The following is an 18,945-nucleotide window of genomic DNA, read 5'->3' as shown; positions in this document are numbered from 1 at the left end:
TCAGCCCCCAAACCCTATAAATTAGGTACCAACTCTAAATAAATAACTTCTCTTTTTAAGGCTGGAAAGAGCTTTAAGGAAGGAAAGCTTTAGGACAGCATGAAAAGAGATGACAATTCTAGCCCTCCTAAGATGAAAACACTGCCAAAATAAAGTAATTTTTAAAAGTTAGAAGTTAACAATCAAATGACTATAATTAGCACTATAAAAGAGAAAAATAAGGGTAAATATTTTCAAAGACAGCCAGATCAGGAGAAATGTGAAGACTCGTTTCACATTTCTCACAGTCTCAGGGTCTATTCAGACATGTTCCTGGAGTGTCCTCTGAATCCAAACAAGAAAGAGTGCTGGTCTCAGGTTAGGCCACCATAGCACCAAAGCAAAAGATGTAATCCATCCATTAACAATGGCTTTGGTTACTTTGTAAAGCATGGTACTCCGAAAAACATGCAAAATCGTTAGTTCATATCTCAGTCTCTACAGTCTTCACAACTGAACTTTTATTATTTAACTTGTTATACATGTATACCTCCTGTACTTAATTTTAAGCTTCCTATGCTTTGTACTCAGTATTTCCTCAGGGTTTTGCACAATCAATATGAGGTAGAAGATCGAAGGCTAGGGCCCAGGGAGTAATGGAGATGTGGAATTCTCTTGGTAAAGACACCGTCTTTTGGACAGATTCATGACTTACCCCTGCCTTCAGTAACAACTCCTTAAAATTTTAGGCAAGTTTTATGATTTAAAAGCTTCCTTCAGACAAAGGAAGAGGGCCTTTGAGTTTAGGAGGCTCTTACAGGATTTAAATTCTTTTGACACATTCTATATGTGAAAAGAATCTAAAAAAGGGTGGGTATATTATGAATGATTCACTTTGCTATATAGCAGAAATTAACAAAACATTGTAAATCAACTGTATTCCAATAAAACTTAATGAAGACAAATGAATAAACAAGAAAAAGAACCCAAACAAATTCTTTTGACACCTTGTAAAAGTTTCACATTCTGAGTAAAACACTAAGGCTTCCTCCCTGGCCCTGTGCACCTGAAAGCAGGGAAAAGCAAGACAAAAGACAGCAGAGTTAGTCTGCTTTCTTACGTATTTCCTCAGATCCTAAAATTCTTCTATGAGAAAGATATTATGGAGGCTGGAGTCTTTGGGTGCTCACCATTAGCTATAAAAAACTAAAAGGATCCAGGGCAGGGGCTCTTGTTTCAGCACTGGCATGCTCATTGGAAGGGTAAGTGCTGGACATAACTTACATTTTCAAAAAAGTGACATGAGGTTTTGTATCTTACCTTTCTGAGTTTTAAAAAGTCTCTTGTAGTAAGTGATTATTATTTGGGGACTTAAAAACACTTCTAATTTAATTTTTCAGCGCAAACAAGTAGGAAAAGGGACAACTTGGGCATAGGGAGAATGAAAAATTGGTAACAGCTGACATACACAGTTGGCCAACCCCTCTTTTGTGAGGCACTTTCTCCAAATGGCTTCTGGAACATTCAGCTCTGACTTTCCTTCTCCCTTTCTTTTTGTTTCCTCTCATTCCCTTTGTTGGTGCTCCTGCCCAACCATTTACTGTTGAAATGCCCCAGGGCTTGGTCCTCTTCTCTTCAGATACTCACTCTCTAGGGTAATCGAAGAGAGTCCCATGACTTTAAATAAACATCCATCCTGACGACTCTCAACTTTACATCTCTAGTAATTTTCTTGCCTTAAGTCCAGCCTTGTATATTTAACTGTCTACTCATCATCTCCAATGGATGACTCACTGACAGCTCAAAATAACATGTCCAAGATATCCTGTAAGAGCAGGGGAAGAGCCAAAGACACCATAGCTTAGCTCCTGCTGTCACCAGGGAGTAAGGCTTTACTTGTCTCCCGTGGGATAGGAAAAGACACCTGAACTAAATCTTTACTACTTCTAACGAAGGCCTGAAAGCAACTCTGGGTTTAGACCCACGTGCATCCCTACTTTCTAAGATACCTGATGCCTCCAGTTCCTTAGCTGCTCTGATGTTCTGAGCAAGAAGTAACCTGCTTCTGGGTTCTCATTACTGCCGGTAGAAGTTTCTGCCTCTTCCAGTATGAATTCTTGGGGACTATAGGAAGGATTTTAGCAATAAAGATCTGTGTTTTATCAAATGTTGTTTTCAGATGGAAATTGTTTACATGTTTATTGGCCACATATATGTGTGAGTATGAGAGGAAAAAAAAGAGAGGAGTGAAGAGAGAAGTGTTTCTTTTTTTAACTCAGTTTTATACTGGGGTGATAATTTTATTTATAGAAGTGCCTTACATATTAAAGATATTAACCCTCTTGTATATACTAAAAAGTTTCTTCCCTGCCGCACTGGGAAATCTTAATCATAGGATAGAGACAGGGGAAAAATTTTTCTATTTGCACCATTAAGCCTTAATCAGAGGTTCTCATATTCCTGAGTTGGTTCCAGAAATCTCAAGGGATGAAAACAAAGGAACATTACACAGGGAAAAAACAGAACAACAGAGCAAACACAGAAAAACTTCACAACTGACATCCCTGTATCGTCAACTTGTGGTTTTACTCAGGAAAAGAAAACTCCTGAACAGAGTACTTATCTGTATGGGATGTCAGTCATGTCTTCTGAGTTTACTGACAATTTTCTTCTTCCTGCCAGGATTGAAAAGTTCTTGCATGGAAGTGAAGAGCAGGTTATATTCTATTCTGTCTCACATATCTACAAAACAGGCAGCCAAGCTGCGATGCCAGAATCTTTACTGTTACTGGTGACAGTTGGTATGCATGCAAACAGCAGAGAGAAAACATCTTAATTTTCAAGTTATCAGGTTGATTGAAATCATGGTGCTGGCACTTGAAAAATATTGCTTTGACTTATAAAAGGAACAAACTGATACAAAAGCCAAAAACAGAATAAGCATGAAATAATATCATATGCTTTCTTCTAACGGTGACTACATTTTCAAAGAAAAGGGAAAAGGAAAACATTGTCTGGCTGGAATGGGTACTATTCTAACTGGATATTTTACAAATAATTACTAATTTTAGAAAACACTCTAATGTTTAACTTAGCATTATGAAACAAGTACTTCCAGATCAGGGTGTTGTTCCCACCCTAGACCTACTAGATCTGAATTGATAATGTTGAACCATTTTGACCAACAAAAATAATTATTTCACATGGTTCAACCTAATACAGAGCAAAGTATTAACAGACAGCAAAAACAAAACCCCCCCAAACCAAAATGAACCTGAAAGACAAGGTGTTCAAAATGAATATAAAGGATGACTTCAAATAGTAAGTCAATTCTTCTATACTAAGAGCACATTATGTGCATAATTTCTTACAAAATATAAACCAGCAGGTACTCCCTCTGCTAAACACAAATGACCAGATTATCATGTTTCTTGTCCTCAGGATCTGTGAATTTAAAAAACCTTTCATTCAATCTCCTGTTATAATATTTAAAAAAGAGTTTAAATGAGTGTTACTTTTATATCTCTGCTTCTTGAGAAGATGACAGCGTTAAAAAAAAAAATGAGGGTAGTGTTTAATAATCTCTTAATTTAATCAGAAAATCCAGGGAAAACCACATATAGCCCAGTCTACCTTGACAATTTCATTTACCTTTGCGCAGAAATATTTCCCTTCCTCTAATATCTTTTAAACATAAAAGTTTGAGAAATTTTGAAAGTATACTTTTTACAAGGTGATGAAAATAGCCACTCTGCATAGAGTAAGTTTTGTCAAGCTTTAGTTTGGCAAAATAAATTCTTCAGGGTTGAAATAAATGTTTCAACCTCAGGGACAAAGCAAATTTTTTCTTCACAGAAAACAAGCCAATGGCCAGGCCAACCTTTAAAAATTTTACTTCTCTGGAAAAATACAATTCCTGAATTGGCGACTGAACAACAGAGCGGCAGAAATTTAGAAGCAACACACACCACTTTATGATAAGGTTTCTGCTTTGCTCTAGCAGAAATCCTCTAAAGTCTCAATCCCCAACATAATGTCTCCCAGATGTCTCAACTAGTTGCCATGCCAACTAAAGCAGCTTAAATTAAATGAGGGCCTGAAAAGGCACCTGCACCACTCCAGGTCTGTCGCACATTAAATAAAGCTCTCTTGACAGGGACTCGGAGGTGCCATTAACTTGAACAGCAGCTATCTGATTATTGTTTCTGAGTAATTTAATGAGGGTCTCCAAATAAGAAGAAAAACAGGGTGCTCTTTCCCTCTCTCTGTCCTTCTAAATGGGACAGCCTCTCCAACAGCTGGTGCACCCACTGGGTCACTGACTTTGCTATGGCCTTTAAAGTTAGCACTGGGTAAAGGTACACCACAGGACCAAAGTTAGGACTTTCAGGCGAATATTAGCAGATTAACCATTCTCCCTTATTAAAACTCATCATTAAAAATATGGTTGTAAAAAACACACTGTGCATGGTATGCCAACCTCACAGTGATTTGAACAGCCCTGATATAAAATAAATTGCTGCTGATTGCAGCAATTAGTTAAGTAGCTCCATGAAATATGGATTTCAAAATGTACTGATTTGCTTCAGAAAAACGAATGATGCAAATTAACAATTAGAAATGCAAGGCGGGGGACGGTAGCAGCTTTTGATACCTAAAGGTGCCCAAGAGGCACAAGTGTTTTTGTGTTGTTTTAAAGAGTTAATTTTATGTAGGTTTTTTTTGTAATACTGACATTTCAGAAACTTCTTTATATATAACGGGATAGAAAACAGTCCCTTCACTGCCTTCTCAAATATTACTAGTCAATGGAGAACATCAGTTAACAGAAACACAAACTTAGTCACAGAGAGGTTATGGGATTTACCCAAGGTCACATTCCAAGTTTGCAAAAAGCCTTACTACCTTATGCTTCCCGACTCCCAGCCCAGCGTGCGCTCTATCCCACAAAGCTGCTTCCTGCTTGCCTACTATTCCCATTTCTTAACCACAGGTCACACAGCATGCACACTACTTTGCAATAAAGAAAAGCTGAATTACTTTTAATTAAGTGCTATGAGGAGAAGAAAAGGAGAAAGGAAGCTAACTTCCTGTTGAAGCTACTTATGTGCCACTTTATCACCTCATTTAATCCCTGTGTATGATACCTAATTTGTAACTATTTCTATTAAGATACGAGCACATCGAGGCTGGGAGAGGTTAAGCTGCTGACACAGAGCTTGGATTCACACCTAGATTGTAATGATCCCTAAGTCGGACCCTTTCTGTTAAATTCTGCCTCACTCTGTTTACTGTCAAGAGAGAAAATTAAATTCCTAAGACGGACCTACTTTGCACCTCGAAAAAAACCAGATTCCAAAAAAAAATCAAATTCAGGACTGGGTTACATGATGGAGCTTTTAGAATCCCTCCCTATGTGTTTTCAAATGAGAAGTCACTCTTCTTGTTCTCCAACAAATACCCAGCATAGCAGCATGTGCCAGACATGGGCTCCACTCTAGGCACTGAAAATGTGATGCAGTGTAAGAGCATCACTGCCAAAACTGAGTTCATAGCCTACCAAGGCAGGTGGACAATCAAACAAGCAATTACAACAGATTCACTCAAAGATCACAACAATGTCATGGCTGTTGATCTCGTAAAGCCCCTTAGGCACTGCTCTGGGACTGAATAAGGCAGATCTGCCACCACAGGGCCAAGAGGAGTTAAGAGAAGCAAAGCAGCACAACTAAGACACATTCTTCTAAAAAGATAAACCTCTAAATTATTAGAATTGCTAAATGCCAATAACTACAGAGATTTACACCTTCAGAGAAACACGTGAGAAACCATCCGGGTTTCTTCGGCTCATACTAAACCTCTAATTAGATGCACATTCTAATTGGCAATTTACCTATATCTATAAAAACACACATACATGCATTGTGCTCAGCTGCGTCCAACTCTTTGAGACCCCATGGATTGTAGCCCCCAGGCTCCTCTGTCCGTGGGATTTTTCAGGCAAGAATACTGGAGTGGGTTGCCATTTCCTACTCCAGGGGATCTTCCCAACCCAGGGATGGAACCTGTGTCTCTTGCAACTCCCGCACTGGCAGGTGGATTCTTTGCCACTGAACCACCAGGGAAGTCATGCATTAGGTTTCCTAAAATGGTTCACCTTAAGAATTAAAAATAAATAAATAAATAAAAATACATGAGAAATAGCAAAAATAAAAGCAATGAACATTTATTGAGTTCCCTCTATATGTGAGGCACTTTGGAAGCACTTGCTATGAATTATCTCTGATTTCTCACAGCACAAGTTAGGTTATTCTACAGAACTAACTGTTCTCTTTTTGAGTTTTAGGCTTTCCTTTTGGAAGGAACTGAATCCAAAGGTGTCTGAAGTAACTGCCACACTCTTACTCATTTCCTCTAGTACCTGAACTGTAGTCTTGGTTCTGTCACTAACAGGTCAGAATCTCAAATAAAGCACCCTTGAGTCTACTATGTGCTACTCTTAATACAGATCACCTCATTTAATCCTCCTAACAACCTCGTACCACTCCTGTGCAACAGATCTACGTTGGGGGTGAATGAATGTCAGGTTGACAAGCTAAATCATGATACTCCTTTTGCCAGCAACTGAAAAATAAAACAAAGGTTAAAAAAAAATGATGGACACAAGTTTTTCTACCTCATACTCTCTCTCCCACGTTACTTCATTCAAATCTTATTCCTTTCACACTTCTTTCTTCTTTCTCTTTTAAAAAAAATTTATATTTTGGCCATGCCATGTGGCATGTGGGATCTTAGTTCCCTGAGTGGGGACTGAACCCTCACCCCCTGCATTGGAAGAGCAGAGTCCTAACCACTGGACTGCCAGGGAACTCCTTATTTCACCTTTCTTAAGCTTCAAAACTAAAATTGACAATTAACACTTTCTTATACCAATGAACCATACACACTTACTTGAATAGCTTCATATTCTCTATTTCTTTAAATGGATAAGGAAAACACAAAAAAATTAGCATATGCATGTCAATAGCTTCATATTCTCTATTTCTTTAAATGGATAAGGAAAACACAAAAAAATTAGCATATGCATGTCAATGGTATCCCTTGAGAAGAAAATGAGGAAGAAAACAAGTCTGAACTATAGATTGCTGGAAATATAGGACAGATTTTAGTGGGAGATTAAATTAAAAATATAAGTTTATATATTATATTACATTAGACATGGTAACAAGTAATTACTACTAAATGAAATCTGCCACACACAGGGTATTAATTTTGCTTCTGCTTACAATCTTCTTTTTCTTGCACAAAGTTTTTCTTTTTTTTTATTAAATTTTTTTCTATTTCTTTCCTTTTGTTATGAAAAAAATCTGGATTTCTAAATTATGGAAGCATGTTATCATTATTGAATCATAAAATTCAGCCTTTAGAATAATGCCCATCAGTGTTAGCAGCTGAGTTGTTAGTGCATAGGGCCCAAATATCAATATAACATGCAGGACATCCTGCTGGACACCCACAAAGGGTTGCTGTGGAATAAAATGTGTTTATGAGGACACAGTTTGAAGCAGAAAAAGCAAAAATAAGAAATCTTCTGAGAATCAAAGAAATGAGGTAGGAATATATTAGAGATACCAGAAAGGCAGAGAAAAGAGAGGCATGTTTAGGATTAAACACAGTTTTGTACAATGTTGTTTGATGCCAAAAAGGATTATGGAAAGAAAACTAGGGAACTAATGTAGATAGAGTCTGGTCGTCAACTGCCCCTCAATGGTAGGCCTCCCCTGACCTCTTGCTTCAAGTAAAACAAACCTGTACCACGATCAATATTTGTTTAACCTACCTTTATGATGCTGCATCTATTTTAGAAAGTAATTTAAGAATGCATGACAATCAGTCTCATGCCAGAAAGCCCGACTACTCCAACTGTCAAAGGTAATTCCACAGAAAAAGCTACATAATCACCACAGAAACAAATGCTGACATTAAATTCTGACCTTCAATTATGAGAAAGATGATTGAGTCTGTCTCTGTTTTTAGGAAGTCATGATTACTCAAGCAGTCTCAGAGGCTGCAGGACTGGTGCCAACACCATCATTGTTTAACCATTATCATTAGCATCAATAAACACTGACTGGGTACCGAGGGGTGTAGAGAGCATGCTAACTCAATGACAAAACAGAGAAAAAAGATGAATGAATGCAAAGCAACATTCAAGAGATTAGAAAAGCGTTAAGACTGACAAGTAAAAGTCAGGTAGAAAAAGTAAGAAGGAAGCAAAAAGATTTTAATGTACATGGCCACAGAAACTTGATTTTAAAAAACTGCTATTTAGTTTTCTATGTGTCAGACCTCCAGCTTAAAGTTAATTTGTCTCATCTATTCATAATTACTCTAAGTCCTATTAACATTCCCATTATACAAATAAGCAAAGAGGTTTAGAAAGGTGAAGAAACTAGCCAGAAGTCATAGCTAGTACACAGGAGAGTTGGTGCTAAACCCCAGCTTTTGTTCTTAACCTGTGCTTTGTCTCTCAATAGATGAAACATCAAAAAAGGTGAACAAAATAATTCTACTTGAGAAGAGGGCAGATTTTTAGAATGAAGAGTTAAAACAGATTTAGGTAGTGGGAGGCAGTGTGGTGTAGGCTTTGGAATTAAAGACCAGGTTAGAATCTCGACTTGGTCACTTACTGGCTTGGTAACATCAGACAAGTTAAATAACCTCTCGAGTTTGTTTCTGCATTTACAAAAGAAACACAACGACATCTACTACACTGCTGGGTTATTGCTGGGTCCAGATGCTGTATGTGAATCACATATAAATGTCTGACACATAGCTGCTGCCACCATCATCACTGTTATGGAAAGAACATGAAACTTTATTCTTATCTCCTCCTAACATTTCCCTCTCCCTACGCAAGGGAAAGCCAAAAGAATCTAAGTTAAAAAGAAAAAACAAAACAAAACAGGCAACCAATTAAAAAAGTTCCTTTAAGGTACTGATCTTAAGAAGATCAGAATCTTAAAAGGATATCACTGCTGAAAAGGAAAATTATATTCACTTCTTATTAACAGGTCTCATGCAGTTTTCTTGGCATATTGCATACTACTTTTGAGAGAGGGTTGGTTCTGGAAGGACTGGAAACTCAAGGGAGCAATTAAAAGTGTTAATCGCTGTGAGACCTCCACCCATGGGACTCCTGGTTTCAGTAAAGAACTTCTAGTCACCTGGATTTTCTCAGACTTGACCTTAGGGTGGCAAAAATTAACTATTAGGTTGGCATCCCCTAACTGGTTAGTATACCACATATCCAGAACCACACACACAAAACAAAACTCTGCTGGGCTTGTGCATATCATATTTCCTTTGGAAAAAGGCCACTTCAACCTAATTCTATTACCTACCATCTGAGTTCTCTTGCCACCTCTGAGTGATGTATCAATAAGAGGAAAACTGTCAATTAAACATGTAATTATTAAACCCACACCAACAATTCAGTGCACTTAACTTTTAATAATGGCATTATATATTATACACAGAGCAAACCAATGTATTATTAAGTAGTACATAAATTGTACTCTGGTTAAAATACAGATTTGTGCTAGTGTGCTACAGGTTTATTAAGTTCCCTGAAGTATTGCTCTCAAATAAATTGAGTTGGTAGCAGGAGACTCAGCTGGTCTATGAAGTGGCTAAAAGCCCCACTGCTTCCCTATATCCTCCAATTAAGGCAGGTCTGATAAATTTAGTGACTTCTGAAACCTCTGGGTCTCTATGTAACACGTATCTCCCTGGTGTCTACCAACCTTAAAAAATAAAGTCAGAACAGTGGAATAGGACAAAAAGATGAAATAAATAGCCCTATGAGCATCCCCAAATCCTCACACCTGGATTAAAGAGGCTAATAATCAGAAGGTTAACCAGAAGGTTAAGCAGTTCAAGAGAATGATAATGGGGTTATGAGGCTTTTCAGGGGCTCAAATGAGGTATGGCTTTGTTGTTATTCATTATTACCCTCTAATAGTTGGGAAGGCTGGCAGCATTTCATTTCCCACCAGCTGGGAAGTTTTAGAGGTATATTTATTTTGTAACAGAGGTGAAAAGACTACATTCTAGCTTTAGTTTTTTTTTTTGGCATCACCTGAAACAGGTGTTTCAAAGAGCTGGTGTGAATAAGTTGTTCCTACTATAGCAACTCTCTTCAAAGCAGAGGGAAAAAAATTCCAACTGGGAGTTGGAACTTGAAACAGTTCTTTTAAAACAACCTCAGGATTTGCACATACACTACTGCTGCTAAGTCATCTGAGTTGTGTCCAATGCTTTGTGACCCTATGGACTGTAGCCCACCAGGTTCCTCTGTCCATGGAATTTCCCAGGCAAGAATACTGGAGTGGGTTGCCGATTCCTCCCCACTCAGGAATTGAACCCACAGCTCCTGCATTGCAGGTGGATTCTTTACCACTGAGCCATGGGGGAAGCCCTAAAATATGTAAGGCCAAAGTAATCTTTATGTAGCCATGAAGGGACTACTACTAGGAGATGTGACTACTACTTTAGGGCATAAAAGGGGAGTAGTCTTTGTGCAGAGTCTTAGCCACTGGACCACCAGGGAAGACCCAAGGTGAGTGGTTGTGGGATGATAGGTTGAAGGAGGAAATTATGTCTTTCTAATTAATAAGAAGAGTTTGGTTAAGGTAATGGAAAAAGTAGTCAGAAAGCTATAACGTGGATGCAGTCTGGATGGAAGGCTTGGAGGTGCCAGCGAGATGTATACAGAATATATTTTCTGTATACATCCTGAAACACAGGTGTTTCAAAGAGCTGAAAAAAAACTAAATGCCAAAAAAAAAACTAAAGCTAGAAGAGGAGACCAGGTAAGAGAATATGAGGTACTGAGGTTGACAACCCACTCTTCATTAACAGTTAACATTAAAAACAAAAAAACCAAAAAAACACACCTCTCTATAAATGAGTTAGGTAGTTAGTGATCAGCCATTACGGAAGTCCATTTGTGATGAGGACTTGCTTATACCATCTGTTCATAGCTGGCTTGGCACACTTTGCATCACAAAGTCCACAGGAGTTTCTACTGTCTTCCAACTTCACTAAGTTCTACTTCATCTATAAGGCCTTTCCTTACTACTTTTGTGCACTTGTTAAGTACTGTTCTAACTATCCCAATTTATTCCTCAAAATAACTCTATGGGGTGGCTGTTGCTCATTTGCTCAGTCATGTCCAACTCTTTGCAACCCCATGGATTGCAGCACGCCAGGCTTCCTTGTCCTTCTACATTTCCCGGAGCTTGCTCAAACTCATGTCAATTGAGTCAGTGATGCCATCCAACCATCTCATCCTCTGTCGTCCCCTTCTCCTCCTGCTTTCAATCTTTCCCAGCATCAGGGTCTTTTCCAATGAGTTGGCTCTTCGCATCAGATGGCCAAAGTACTGGAGCTTCAGTATCAATCCTTCTAATGAATATTCAGTATTGATTTCCTTTAGATTGACTAGTTTGATCTTGCAGTTCAAGGGACTCTGAAGAGTCTTCTCCAATACCACAGCTCAAAAGCATCAATTCTTCGGCACTCAGCCTTTTTTATGGCACTACTAAATATTTTCATTTTATTAACCAGGAAATTGAGGCACAGAGAGGTTAAGTAACTTGTCCAAGAAAACACAAGTAAAAGGCAAAGCTGGGATTCAAATCTAGGTTGTCTGGTTCCATGCTCTTTGCCACTATGATAGATTTTCTATTACCTCAAGCTAGCAAGAATGCTGACAAGGTTGGCCCTGGACTGATCAAAAGATTTTGAAATAAACAGAAAATAGGGAGCTTGTTCCCATTTCATGATACGACAGTCACTGAGCTCAAGATCGCTTTTTGTCAGGCAGGAGAACTAACGGATGATGAGAGCATGGTAAGGAGAAGGAGCAGAGAATGGGACTGATTTTAGAGTGCTGTTATTTAGGCTCTAACCAAGAACAGATATTGGAGGAGCCACCAAGGCTTTGAAGGAGAAGAAAGGGAGATACTTGCTTGTCAATTTCGTAATATAATAATCCTGCAATGATGGTCAATTTTCCATATTCCTACGTTTGAGCCTGCCTGTCAGTCTATGACTTAGATTGTTTCCACCTCTCAGACAAAAGAGAATAAAGGTAAGAATAAATTCATTACCCAGCTCCTAGAGTCAGTAAGAACCAGGGGAGTTTATAAACTATTACAAATAAATGATTGCTATAGATAAAGGTTATGCAAATGTCATAAGAAAGCACTACTATATAAGCACTTTAATAATAGAGAGTTAACCATTCTGGACAGCTCAAGGTGTGCATATGTGTGAAAATCTGTGATGTGGTCTTATGTTAAAAACTACCCTATCGGGTTCAAAAACTCTCACCATCTAAAGTTCAGAACTATAGTGGGTTGACCTACCTGCTTAACTGAAGTCTGAGAACACATTTAATGTTCTATGTGCAATGAGCAACTGAGGTTGTGTGAGAAACTATTAATGATGTGTTAAAAGCTTCCGAAAGCAAAGTAAGGGTATTTAGCTGGTTTAGCTGAGTTGGGAGAAGAAAATGGAGAACACAAATTACTTCCTCCAGAATGAATATAGACAGAAAGCTTTGAAAACACAATTTTAAGCCCTGACTTCAGATATTAAAACGCGGGCAATTCTTTCTTCCACTTCATATTGGACAAAGACCAACACTAAACCAGATTATAAAAAATAACTCTTGCAATGTTAAATATCAAGTAGGAGACATGTTGGCCAACAATTTAACAACCATTTAAAAAAGAAAGTCTTCCATCTTCATGCAATGTAAGTTAGAACAAATATGAAGATCAGGTGACTTTTCCAAAAGGACACAGTGAATTTTTGGTTCAACTATAGTATGTAGATAGCCAAGTTTAGTTCCTAAAGCCACAGATTCTCTTCTATGAAAAGTCCAATGACGACAGTTATAACGTGCTTAAACTCATGTTAAGCACTAACTCTGAAATCCTGCCATTCTTGTTGGAAGGAAAATCTTTTAACCATAAATATGTGAGACTTAATAGGTATCATTTTCCTCACATTTTTTTTCTTTCAAAATCAGGTCCACAGAGGGAAATTTCAATTGAGATCTCAAATATGTACAGCCTCAGAAATAAAAATGAGGGGTATTAAATTGCATGAATAAGGAAAAATCTGGTTTTTGGATATTGTTGATTTCAAACAATGCTTTCCACATGAAAGAAAAACAGCAATGCATCACAGAGAAAATTGCTTTCTCGTAACAAATGGTCAGCTCTAAATCTCATCATCTTTTTTTGCAACAAAAAGCATGGGCGCCTTTGCAACTAGAAAAAAATTGGTGTGTGCTTCAATTAGAATCACTGACCTTTTCTGAAGCATGCCTGTGCTTCTCTATAGAAATCAATGGAATAAAAGGTCATGGTGTTAAAATGCTTGAATATAACAACCTCTTTCCCAGGCTAAGGCAAATTCCTCTTCTTTTTAAGGTAACTAATTTGTTGTATAGAATGTCAAAAATCAAAAAAATTAAAACCACCTTTAATTCACAATTTTAAATTAACTAAAAAAAAGAGTCAATTCTACCATATGAAAAAAGAAAAAAACAACAACCACCACCAAAAACAGAACACTGGAAAGCTGTCATTCTATATCCTGTTCCAGAAGATTCTGTTCGCTGAGTCCTTGTCACTAAAGCTATAACCACATATGCAATGACAGAAAAAGCATCCTAGAATATGTGATATTATTTCAAACCTCAGTCTTATCTTTTCAAAGTGCCCTACAGAAGGCAAAGTTAAGTTTCTGTATCTGTCAAAGGCTGGTAGTAGAGTCTGGGATTACTAATCTTTTGTCATCATAGCCCCCCAAAGCAAATAAATGCAGAGATACACAAACCCAGACATTAAGAGCATGGAACAGAAGCAGAATTAATGACCAAAATAGTTACTACTTTTTCTGGATGTAATATATATATATTTGAGAGAAGAGTCTCTCCCCAAGATGAGAAACATTTTACTTCTTCAATTTTTTTTTTTAATTAATGAAGAGAAGGGACAAATTCTTCAATCCCCACTTAACCCCATTCAGAGGGTAAAGATGCACATATCAGTCATATAAACTGCCTCATGCTTCTTATTGTCAATGGGTCCTCAAATTAGACCTATCCACCCTTTCTTAGGGCTTCCCTGGTGGCTCAGATGGTAAAGAATCCACCCGCAATGCAGGAGACCTGGCTTCGATCCCTGGGTTGAGAAGATGCTCCGGAAGAGGGCATGGCAATCCACTCCAGTATTCTTGCCTGGAGAATCCCCATGGACAGAGAAGCCTGGTGGGCTGCAGTCCACGGGTTGCAAAGAGTAAGACACGATTGAGCAACTAAGCACACATACCCTTTCGTAACGGGTCTGAAAAACTTACTTCTATGTCCAGATGATCTGGTTTCAAATGTCCTGCACCCAACAGAATTTGAGAGCAACTTACTCCAGTCTGATCTATTGTAAAGCTGCAAGAATGATGTCATTAAAACCTGAGAGTAGATTGCTATCAGCAGTATAAACAACCACAAACAGCATTCTGAAGGGAAGACAAGTTTCTCAATATGCCAAGCTACAGATACTTCCTTAGTACACCTGCCCAGTGCCACCCATCACAGTGAAATTCATTTTTGGTTGAAGATTTTAAAAAGCTAAGTTATTAAAAGGAATAGGGCAGAGAGGATTCAAAATATACAGAGAACAAAAACCTAGAATCATCTGAGAGGTATATCAAAAGTCTGTTTTCTGAGTATTTTCTATGGCAACTGGGAAGAGACGAAAGTTAAAACAATGGTCCATTTAAAGGGATCTGCCTCCTCTGTCAAGATATAAGATCTGCTATGTATCAAATTATATTTTAATGAATTTGGGGAAAAAAAGATATGAGTACCTTATCCACTTGTTCACAGTACCTACTTTCTAACATTTATGGAACAAATACTCTATCATGCAATTAGATGTACCACCTTCAGCGCTGTTCCATACTGCTATTTCATTAGAATAGCTATACAAAAAGGGTTATATGGACCCACAAATAGAGACCAGAAACCACCTAAAATTTTGTGAGAAAATATGGAAAATATATCTATCCTGAAGAGAAGCAAAAGTTGCTGTCATGTCCGACTCTTCGCAACCCCATGGACTACACAGTCCATGGAATTCTCTAGGCCAGAATACTGGAGCGGGTAGCTGTTCCCTTCTCCAGAGGATCTTCCCAACCCAAGGATTGAACCCAGGTCTCCCACACTGCAGGCAGATTTTTTATCAGCTATCAGGAAAGCCCCATATCTATCCTACTAATATGCAATTGATGTCATATGAATTGATGTAGGAAAATGTTTTATTCTACAAAAATTTTAAGTTCCAGGTAAGTCCTCCAAACTCTTCTTTTGTGGGAGAGGGAAGGAGGGCAGGGAAGTTTTCATACGTAACAAAATGTGGTTAATATTTCTATTGTAAACTTGATTACTCTGGTATTATAATTATTTCACAATCGTCAATCATCTCTTTTGAACCATGAACTCCTTAAGGGTAACAGCAATAGCCATTATACTTGATAATACCTGCTGGTACCTCTTTCCTGAGGGTGAAGTTCTAAAGTTAAGGCATAAAATGAACACCAAGTATCACAAAAAAAAGTCACCTGGGAAGATACCATGTTGGAGACCCACATATCAAACTCTCATTAAATTCAACAGTATTGTATTCTCTGGCATTGGAACAGAGAGCTGTTTTCTTTGATTGAGCCCCATATGAAACAGATGGCTTGTGTTAAGGGGTCATGCCACACAAAAGTACCTCTCTTAACACCAGTATCACACTCAGTTTGGTGAAATGCTCCCACTGTGGGAAGCCTATGGGAGCTGAAACTAACTGAGGGCACAGTACATCTTGATTTCTGTCTCATACTCATTCTGGAAAAGAAGGTAAATGAGTGGAATTGGGCACAAACTAAATTCTCTCTCTTTTAACCACGTTAAATTAAAAAATCCGTGTTGCATATGTTTCAGTTTAAATGTAGGACTGTGACTCCACCGTAAGTTCAAAAACTCACTGTTCAGAGAATGAATGATGCAGAGATTTTGGGTAATTAGCTCAAGGCAGAATCAAAGGAAAATATCTTTAAACTTCTCACACCTGACTTTGAATTCTGCTTTTTCCACTGCTAATGTGTCAGCATGAAAATAACATTGGAATTTTAGACCTAAAAAATATATTCTCATTTTCTAAAGTTTAACAGCAAATGAATTAGGTGTTGACATTTTTAAGATTTAATTAATTTGGCCATCAAAAAACATTTATAATGGATTAATATGAAGAGCATCAACATGATTTGGGTAACATGGTCTCCATTTAAAGAGCTGGTAAGTGGAGGAGTAAGCTGCCTTTTCTCCTACCTTTTCTAGACTATGGTTGGTCCCACTGCTATGCTCAAAAACCTCTAAATTCAGTGGTATTAAGCACATTCACAACGTTATGCAACTATCACCACTTTCACCACTTCTGTTTCTAGAACTTTCTCAACACCCCAACAGAAACTCTTTGTTAAGTTTATAGAATACACTTCTGATTCTGTCATTCCTCACCACAAAAATCCTTCGCTGGATTCTAAAATGCCTCCTGAATAAAGATGAATTTCCTTAGTTCAGCATTCAAGGCCCTCCATGACTTGGCTCCAACTAGCTTAATTTCTCACTATTTACACATTCTAAACTCTAGTCATTCCCTAGAAGATGTTAATACTTACTCCATCCATTTGGAATATCCATCCTCCTCAATGTTACCGATCCAAATCCTTCTCATCCTTCAATACTCAGCTAAAATGTCTTTTCCTACATGAAATCTTCTTACGGTTTTTTCTGTGAGGCAACTTCTTCTTTTAAATCTTCTGACACAATCTACCATACATAATAGTTATTCTTTAGTTCTTATCTCACCCCACTGACTCGAGGGAGAACATTTTTCTTGAGGGAAAACATTAAGAGGCAGTAGTGGGTTAAGAGCCTTCTTTACCCATCAGACCAGTCAACATGGATTCAAACCCCTTGATCAAGTTATCTACCTCTCTGAGCTATAGTTTCTTCGTCTTTAAAATAAGAGTGAAGTATTGAGAATAATTCCTGACACACTAAATTTAAAAAAACAATTCATCTCTATAACCTCCACAGGGATTAGTATTAATACAATGTTAAATATATAACAGTGCTAAATGTTTGGCCACATGAATAAATAAAGCTGAGGAGATACTGACTAAGGTGGGTAAAGTTAAGAATTTTGCTGCTCTTGGACTGTTCTACCTAACTTTTCCTCTGTTTTGCCTTTCTAAGTGTTTGTCTTAGGCTTCGGTGCTAAGGAGCCAGAACTGGTGATGGTGGGTAAATCAAAGTTTTTGTTTAAAAACATCAAATGCTTTTCAAGTAATCAGCTTGGAAACTAAAACGGGAAAGAGTGAAAATCAGATCCTCAGTGCTCTCAGGATATGTAGATTTTTTTCTATCACTGTACTTTCTAATCTATATTATTTATATGATTATATCATCCACTAGATTACAAACCTGTTAAGTCAGACACTATCTTATTCAACAAATATCTATTTAGCACCTACTATATGTTAGGTACTGTTCTAAGTGCTGGGAACACAACAGTGAGCAAAACAGATAAAAATTCTTGGTTCTAGGAACATAGTTGATGCTTATGTTTATGGAATAAATGAAGAGGAAATTCTAACAATATGGAAATCTTCAAAATTCTTAGGATGGAGATTTCCGGTCTTCGCTGGTACTTTTGCTGCAGAAAGAGTGCACTTATATCTGCATTTACACATTTTATTTTGCTTGTTCTTAGCTTTTCACTGGCTCCTAAGGTTCCCTGAGGTTAGAGAGCTCTTTCATAGCACTAGGGAATTACATATTGTGTATATAAAATACAGTCTACTCATACTATCAATTAAACTGCTGCATCTGGGAGTAGTTTATTTGATAGTATTACATTACTGCCTACCAAAGACTTTAACTGGCTGAAATGTAGGTTCCCTCACTGCCTTTATGACAAGAAATTCCTGTTTAAACACTGCCTGCACAAGCCAAACCTATTATTCAAATAGGGACACTTCAGAAAGTAAAAGGAGAAACTTATTAATACCAGGACATCAGGTAAAATCCAGGAGTCCTGGCAACTGCAGCACACCGTCATCTAGTTAGACTTCTCATTTCTACTGATTTTAGGCTGTAATTGTTTCTAGCACAGAAGACTTAGACCATGCATATTCTTCTCCATAAAATGTTGATTGTGTTTCAAGTTAAAAAATAATTCTTCTTAATTATTAGAGAATATATTTTTTGGTGGATGTATTAGACTTTAAAACTATGAAAACACAAAAGCTAAAAGATACAGAGGTCAGGGTGGAACTTACTGCTCTTTCCATACCTGATTCATCTGCTGAACTCTACTGTAGGAAGATTTGTAAACAGTTATAATCTAGATACTGCCTTTTTAAAAGCTGCATAAGGAGTTATTTAAAGATGCATGGTCTTTCAAAACCCAAGCTAAATTTTTGGTGGGCACCGATATAGTCATTTTATTACAGTTTTAGTGAAAAATGGATGATTAACTGCATGATATACACGTTGACACTTATTGTACACTTGATTACATCAAAATGTTCACAGACCTCAGGTATTCTAAAATGATATTAACTATTCTATTAGTTTTAAAAAGATCTTCTGGTTTAAAATATTGCCTGCTGAAACTTACATATGCACTATAACATCCCAATTTTCTAGTCTTAGAAAAAAGTGTAATGGTATGGTACTCTACATTTAAGATTACTAAAGATTATTTCTTTCCCTTTATATATATTTTTGACTCCATAAATGGGCTCTTTTATCAATGAAATATCAGACATCCATTA

The 18,945-nt window shown here is 37.5% G+C and overlaps 1 protein-coding gene across 1 annotated transcript in view; it reads right to left on the bottom strand.

Moving 5' to 3' along the window:
• Positions 1–18,945, bottom strand: part of NLK (nemo like kinase) — a 129,841-nt gene that overhangs the window by 28,555 nt on the left and 82,341 nt on the right. The window lies entirely within an intron of this gene.

The sequence above is a fragment of the Bos indicus x Bos taurus genome, chromosome 19 (genome assembly GCF_003369695.1).
Source record: "Bos indicus x Bos taurus breed Angus x Brahman F1 hybrid chromosome 19, Bos_hybrid_MaternalHap_v2.0, whole genome shotgun sequence".
Lineage (NCBI taxonomy): Eukaryota > Metazoa > Chordata > Mammalia > Artiodactyla > Bovidae > Bos > Bos indicus x Bos taurus.
This window is presented reverse-complemented; position numbering and strand designations above follow the sequence as displayed.